We start from the raw sequence: 8154 nt of genomic DNA on the forward strand, positions 1-8154 counted from the left end.
ATTAAAAGGGAGGAATATACATTGATTGAAGGAAAGGACATTTATTCAACTGTGAAGACAAACCTTTTATTTAAAACTGCTAAATGAGAGAACTTAGGAAGAAACGTCAGTGAGTGAAGTGAATGAAGATCACGTGACTGAGGAAAATATTGCTTTGGTTGAGGACAATATTGAAGTGAGTGACAATCAGGAGCTTATTGAGAAATGAACAATTATTGGAATTGTTGGAAATATTGGACAGTTTGATCAAAGTATTGAGCCGTGGAGTTAAGCTAAGAAAGAGTTGTCAGGTTGGACAGCAGCTAAAAAGATGTTGGAACTAAGATGGCAACCACCACACCTCATTGGATCAGCACTTTTATAGATATCATTTATTTAGAACTATCCACTGCTAGGATCCATGGGGCCAAACAACAATTGCAGCTGAAACCATAAAATAACTCCTGTAGTGGGTTTTACCCAACAGATTGACTGTTAATTATCATTTTTGTGCCAATGTCTACCTTGATTTAGTATTTAATTTAATGGAGATCAGGTTGGGTGTGTTGTGGTGGTCCCAGGAGGGGTTGGAGGGTGGGTTGGGGTGGTCCCAGGAAGGGTTGGAGGGTGGGTTGGGGTGGTCCCAGGAGGGGTTGGAGGGTGGGTTGGGGTGGTCCCAGGAGGGGTTGGAGGGTGGGTTGGGGTGGTCCCAGGAGGGGTTGGAGGGTGGGTTGGGGTGGTCCCAGGAGGGGTTGGACGGTGGGTTGATGCAGCTGAGGTGGGTGATTGTATATGTGGTTTATTATAATTGTATTTATCTGCAATAACTTGTTTCCATAAAATACTGATATATATTTTAACAGTAGTGTGTCTGTAGCTGTATAAGCATTCCTGCTGCTATTTGTTCTGATATATATTTTAACAGTATTGTCTCTCTAGCTGTATAACCATTCATGTTGCTATTTGTTCTTGTCTGTGTTCCTGTCAAATAAATAAAACGTTGATCATAAAAAAAGGAAAACTGCACAGGGTTTCAACTGAAAATCAGAGACCGGGAAATCAAGTCACATGCTTCCACTGTGGCAAGGTGGGACATCAGGTATCAACATGTTGGTGTAAGGACATGGATTGTCCAGCCTGTGGTAAAAAGGGCCACATCGAACAAGCCTCCAGAAACAAAAGAGAACAGAGAAAATGCTCACACTGTCATGAACCCTGCGTCCTGAGTCTGTTCCTGCCTGTGTTGTCGTTTTTCTGCTCTGTATCTCCTGTTTCCTGAATGTGCCTGAACGCACCCTGTCCGGTTGCTGGGCGACGTTGCTAGGCGGGTGATCTCTCGATTACCCGCACCTGCTTCTCATCAGCCTCGGCACACCTGGTCCTGATCATCACCCCTTCATAAGCTCTGACCTGACATCCAGTCCCTGCCGGATCGTTAGCCATGAACAGTATGTTTTGTCAACGTATCAGCCTTTGAGTTACTAGCGTTAGTTTTGTTGTTTTACACCTTGTTGGCCTACCGTGTACTTACCTCCGTTTTTTTCTGTCTACAGTCATTCTCCCGGAACCTTCACCCAACCCCTGCCTGGTTGTCGGCGGCTGCCGTGCCATCATCGGATCTGCCACTTCACCTCCACCAACTCATCTCCGCCGCCCGCTCCGTCTCCTGGATTATTCTGCATCTTTTTGAATCTGTAAATAAATACTCACCATCGTTCAACTCACCTTGTCCTGGTCTGCTTCTGGGTTCTGTCTTAGAGAATCGTCACAGAACGATCCGGATAGAAATGAACCCAGCGGACCTGGACTCTGTTCGCCATGCCATTACCCATCAGGAAAGGATGTTAGGACAACACAGCACGGCGCTACAGGAGATAGCGTTGTCGGTTCGGAGCTTTTCTACCAGTCTGACGAAGATCCAGGCTCAGCTCAGTTTGCCGGTGGATAATCCACCACTGGTTTCACCCCTCTCGCCTGCCGCTTCTGGAGCTGTGTCCTTCCGTGAGCCCAAGGTTCCGACGCCTGATAAGTATGAAGGGGATTTGGGAAGATGCCGTTCCTTTCTTATGCAGTGTGGATTAGTGTTCGATCTACAGCCCCACTCTTACGCCACAGACAAGGCTAGGATAGCCTTTGTTACTGAATTGCTGCGTGGTAGAGCCCTGGAGTGGGCTTCAGCCGTATGGGAACGACAGGACACCTGCATGGCGTCATACCAGGAGTTCACGGCAGAGATGAGGAAGCTGTTTGACCATCCAGTCCGAGGTAAGGACGCAGCTAAGCGCCTGTTTTCTCTTCGGCAAGGAGCTCGCAGAGTTGCCGACTTCGTAATCGAATTCAGGACATTGGCTGTGGAGAGTGGGTGGAATGAAGAGTCACTGCAAGCGGCCTTTTATCAGGGGTTGTCGGAGCAACTCAAGGATGAGCTGATCTCCTATCCGGAGCCTAGTGACCTGGACAGTTTGGTAGTTTTGTCTATTCGGGTGGATAACAGAGTTCGAGAGAGAAGGAGGGAGAAGCAATGGGGCCCGTCCAATCAATCAGCTTCTCTGTTCCCAGTCGGGTCAGGAGGTGGAACAGAACGCGTCGATCATTGTCCACCACACGGGATTAGTGGAGAGGTCCTGCCTCCAGATTCTGAACCCATGCAAGTGGGGGGCGGCACGGGTTAACCAAGGAGGAGTGCCAACATAGACGTGAGACCAACCGCTGCCTCTACTGTGGTAGTTCGGTACATTACCTCTCCACTTGTTCTCAGCGGCAGTCAAACTGCCTGGCTCGCTAAGTTTGGGAGGACTTTTAGCGAGCCGGTTTCAACCTCTCAACACCCCTGTCAGACCCCGTTTCCCGGCTACCCTCATGAACAGGAATCAGAGTTTAGCGATTAACGCTTTCATCGATTCAGGTGCCGATGGGAGCTTTATTGATGCCGACGTGGTGGAACAGCTGGGGCTTCCCAAGGAGCGACTACCGGAAGCCATTGAAGCTACCACTCTGAACGGCAGTAGTCTGGCACATATCACGATTTGGGGGAAGTGTTCAGTAAGCAGAGGGCTCTGTCACTCCCTCCCCACCGACCATATGATTGTGCCATAAACCTGTTCCCTGGAGCTGTCTATCCCAAGGGACGGTTATACAGCATCTCCCGACCTGAACGTGAAGCTTTGGAGACCTACATAAAGGAGTCCCTAGCTGCTGGTCTCATTCGTCCCTCGTCATCACCCCTGGGGGCAGGATTCTTCTTTGTGAGTAAGAAGGATGGCTCTCTTCGACCTTGTATTGATTATCGGGGGTTGAATGATATCACAGTCAAGAACAAGTATCCCCTGCCCTTGATGAGTTCTGCTTTCGACTACTTACAGGGTGCTACAGTGTTCACCAAGCTGGACCTACGCAATGCGTATCATCTGGTCCAGATCAGAGAGGGGGACGAGTGGTTGACTGGTTTCAATACACCAACGGGTCATTTCGAGTATCAGGTGATGCCGTTTGGACTGACCAATGCTCCAGCAGTGTTCCAGAGTATGGTGAATGATGTCCTGAGAGATATGATCAGTCTTTTTGTGTTCGTTTACCTGGATGACATTCTTATCTTCTCTAAGGAGCTTTCCAGCCACGTCCAGCATGTCAAGCAGGTTCTGCAGCGATTGTTGGAGAATCGCCTGTTTGTGAAGGCAGAGAAGTGTGAATTTCACACCCACACTACATCCTTCCTCAGGTACATCATCTCCAGGGGAGAGATTAGGATGGACCAAGAGAAGGTTAGGGCGGTTCTGGATTGGACCCAGCCCGGTACGAGATTGCAGCTCCAGAGGTTTCTGGGGTTTGCGAATTTCTATCGTAGATTTATCCGTGATTACAGCCGTGTGGCCGCTCCTTTAACTGCCCTGACTTCTAGTACCAGAACCTTCAGTTGGAATCCTGAGGCGGACCGAGCATTTCTGGATTTGATGAGGCGATTCACCAACGCTCCGATTCTCTCTCAACCTGACACTGCCCGTCAGTTTGTCGTTGAGGTGGATGCATCTGATGTGGGGGTTGGTGCCATCCTGTCCCAGCGATGCTCCACTGACGGTAAACTCCATCCATGCGCCTACTACTCTCGTCGTCTTTCGTCTGCGGAGAGGAACTACGATGTGGGTAACCGGGAGCTTCTCGCAGTGAAACTTGCCTTGGAGGAGTGGCGCCACTGGTTGGAGGGGGCGGAGCAACCGTTTGTTGTCTGGACTGACCACAAGAATCTTGCTTACGTGCAATCGGCTAAACGTCTCAACTCCCGTCAGGCCAGGTGGTCGTTGTTTTTTGGACGCAATAATTTTTCCTTGACGTTCCGACCGGGGTCTAAGAACGGCAAGGTGGACGCCTTGTCCCGGATGTTCTCCAAGACAAATGAGAGTGGGGCCAAGACTGAGACGATTCTTCCCCGGAACCTTGTCGTAGGAGCCGTTATGTGGAGGATTGAGGAGGAGGTTATGGCGGCCCTTCGGACGCATCCCGGTCCCGGTAACGGTCCACCCGGTCGGTTGTTTGTGCCTGAGTCGGTTCGTTCTGCTGTCCTCCAATGGTCCCACGCCAGCAAGATGGCTTGCCACCCTGGCGTGGCTCGGACGATGGCGCTTCTACGCAGACGATTTTGGTGGCCTGCCATGGGAGAAGATACTCGGAGGTTTGTTGCTGCCTGTCCAGTTTGTGCGCAGAACAAGAGTGCCAATCGGCCCAGCTCTGGACTTCTTCACCCCCTACCGATCCCCCGGCGACCATGGTCGCATCTGGCTCTGGACTTTGTCACTGGGTTTCCCTCTTCTGAGGGGAACACGGTCATTCTGACTATTGTGGACCGATTCAGCAAGTTCACCCACTTTGTGCCCATCTCCAAGCTTCCCTCTGCCTCTGAGACGTCCAAGATCCTGGTTAGGGAGGTTTTCAGGGTTCACGGATTGCCCAGTGACATAGTTTCCGACCGTGGCCCTCAGTTCACCTCTGCTGTCTGGAATTTGGCCATTGGAGCTACAGTCAGTCTCACATCTGGATTTCACCCCCAATCTAATGGAGAGGCGGAGAGAGCCAACCAGAAGATGGAATCCACGCTGCGCTGCCTTGTTTCCTCCAACCCCACCTCTTGGGCCTCTCAGTTGCCCTGGGTTGAGTATGCTCACAATACTCTCCCTACTTCTGCCACTGGGATGTCTCCCTTCCAGTGCCTATATGGCTACCAACCCCCATTGTTTCCTTCTCAGGAGAAAGATCTCTCGGTTCCCTCTGTCCAGGCCCACATTCGTCGTTGCCACCGGACCTGGCATCGGGCCAGAAAGGCCCTCCTTATAGTTTCTGACCGGTATCAGCTCCAGGCGAATCGTCGCCGTATTCCAGCCTCCGCTTATGCAATCGGAGATAGGGTCTGGTTGGCTTCACGGGACCTTCCTCTGCGGACTGAGTCAAGGAAACTGTCGCCGAGGTTCATTGGTCCGTTTGTGGTGGAGAGAGTGATTAATCCTGTTGTGGTTCGACTCAAGTTGCCTAGTACACTCAGAGTCCATCCCACCTTCCATGTCTCCTGCCTCAAGCCTGTTCTCCTCAGCCCTCTGTTGCCCCCTCCACCTCCTCCTCCTCCTCCTTGGATGATCGGAGGAGGTCCTGTCTACACGGTGCGCCGCATCATGGATTCCAGACGGCGGGGCCGGGGTTTCCAGTATCTCGTAGACTGGGAGGGGTATGGTCCTGAGGAGAGGAGTTGGATTCCTCGGCGTCAGATCCTTGATGCTGACCTCCTTCGTGACTTCTACCGTCTCCATCCTGGCGCTCCGGGTAGTCCGCCCGGTGGCGTTCGTCGGAGGGGGGGTACTGTCATGAACCCTGCATCCTGAGTCTGTTCCTGCCTGTGTTGCCGTTTTTCTGCTCTGTATCTCCTGTTTCCCGAAGGTGCCTGAACGCACCCTGTCCGGTTGCCGGGCGACGTTGCTAGGCGGGTGATCTCTCGATTACCCGCACCTGCTTCTCATCAGCTTCGGCACACCTGGTCCTGATCATCACCCCTTCATAAGCTCTGACCTGACATCCATTCCCTGCCGGATCGTTAGCCATAAACAGTATGTTTTGCCAGCGTATCAGCCTCTGAGTACTAGCTTTTGTTTTGTTGTTTTTTGCACCTTGTTGACCTGCCTTGTACTTACCTCCGTTTGTTCTGTCTACAGTCATTCTCCCGGAACCTTCACCCAACCCCTGCCGTGCCATCAGTTCATCTGCCACTTCACCACCACCTACTCATCTCCGCCACCCGCTCCGTCTCCTGGACTATTCTGCATCTTTTATCTGTAAATAAACACTCACATTCGTTCAACTCACCTTGTCCTGGTCTGCTTCTGGGTTCGGTCTTAGAGAACCGTGACAGGTGGTTGATGTCTTTGATGATCTTTTTGGCCTTCCTGTGACATCGGGTGTTGTAGGTGTGCTGGAGGGCAGGTAGTTTACCCCCGGTGATGCGTTGGGCAGACCGCACCACCCTCTGGAGAGCCCTGCGGTTGCGGGCGGTGCAATTGCCATACCAGGCGGTGATACAGCCTGACAGGATGCTCTCAATTGTGCATCTGTAAAAGTCTGTGAGGGCTTTAGGTGCCAAGCCACATTTCTTCAGCCCCCTGAGGTTGAAGGGGCGCTGTTGTGCCATTTTCACCACACTGTCTGTTTGGATGGACCATTTCAGTTTGTCAGTGATGTGTACGCCGAGGAACTTGAAGCTTTTCACCTTCTCCACTGCGGTCCCGTCGATGTGGATAGGTGGGTGCTCCCTCTGCTGTTTCCTGAAGTCCACGATCAGCTACTTTGTTTTGTTGACATTGAGTGAGAGGTTATTTTCCAGGCACCACACTCCCAGGGCCCTCACCTCCTCCCTGTAGGCTGACTCGTTATTGTTGGTAATCAGGCCTACTACTGTTGTGTCGTCTGCAAACTTCATGATTGAGTTGGAGGCGTGCGTGGCCATGCAGTCATGGGTGAACAGGTAGTACAGGAGGGGGCTGAGCACGCACCCTTGTGGGGCCCCAGTGTTGAGGATCAGCGAAGCCAAGGTGTTGTTTCCTACCTTCACCCCATGGGGGCGGCCCATCAGGAAGTCCAGGACCCAGTTGCACAGGGCGGGGTTCAGACCCAGGGACCTGAGCTTAATGATGAGCTTGGGGGGTACTGTGGTGTTGAATGCTGAGCTATAGTCAATGAACAGCATTCTTACATAGGTATTCCTCTTGTCCAGATGGGATAGGGCAGTGTGCAGTGCGATGGCGATTGCATCGTCTGTGGATCTATTGGGGCGGTAAGCACAATGAAGTGGGTCTAGGGTGTCAGGTAAGGTAGAGGTGATATGATCCTTAACTAGCCTCTCAAAGCACTTCATGATGACAGAAGTGAGTGCTACAGGGCGATAGTCATTTGGTTCAGTTACCATTGCTTTCTTGGGTACAGGAACAATGGTGGCCATCTTGAAGCATGTGGGGACAGCAGACTGGGATAGGGAGGGATTGAATATGTCCGTAAACACTCCAGCCAGCTGGTCTGTGTACTTCACTTAGTACTATTCTCAAACACACTCAGTATTCTCCCTTATTACTCCATGTGCACCTTCAACGATTCTATTGTTGTTACTTGCTATGCACCATATGTATCTTCAACGGTTCTCTTGCCAGTACTTGCTATACATATAAAATAACACCTTGTGTTATTATCAGTGGCTGCAGATCACGTAGACTCTTCTCATTAATGCCTACAGACGGCTGTCAGCGGGGCTTCTCCATGGTACCGTTACTTACCCTCACTCTAGTCTTCTCTATAAGACTAGTTAATAGCCTTCTCACAAGACTATGGGCACCTTTTAATGTAGTTTTATCGATTTAGTAATATTTATTTCTATTTGAATACAAATTCATTTAAATTGACTTGCTGAAATTCAGAAGACATGTCCCTCAGAGGTTCACGGATCAGGTATCTTTCCCCGGGCAGCTCTCAGTAAAAGTCGGGTCTGGGCGGGTCCACGTCGTCTTTGTTCAGACGGGAAATTCCCTTTCCCACTATGGAATGCGGCACCGGTGTCTCCTTCGCAGACCTTCACTGGGATGCTCCACAGGTGGAATCACTGACCCAGTTTGATGCTCCACAGGTGGAATCACTGACCCAGTTTGATGCTCC

This window comes from Coregonus lavaretus, assembly GCF_964263955.1.
Source record: "Coregonus lavaretus genome assembly, contig: HAP1_SCAFFOLD_1277, whole genome shotgun sequence".
Taxonomy (NCBI): domain Eukaryota; kingdom Metazoa; phylum Chordata; class Actinopteri; order Salmoniformes; family Salmonidae; genus Coregonus; species Coregonus lavaretus.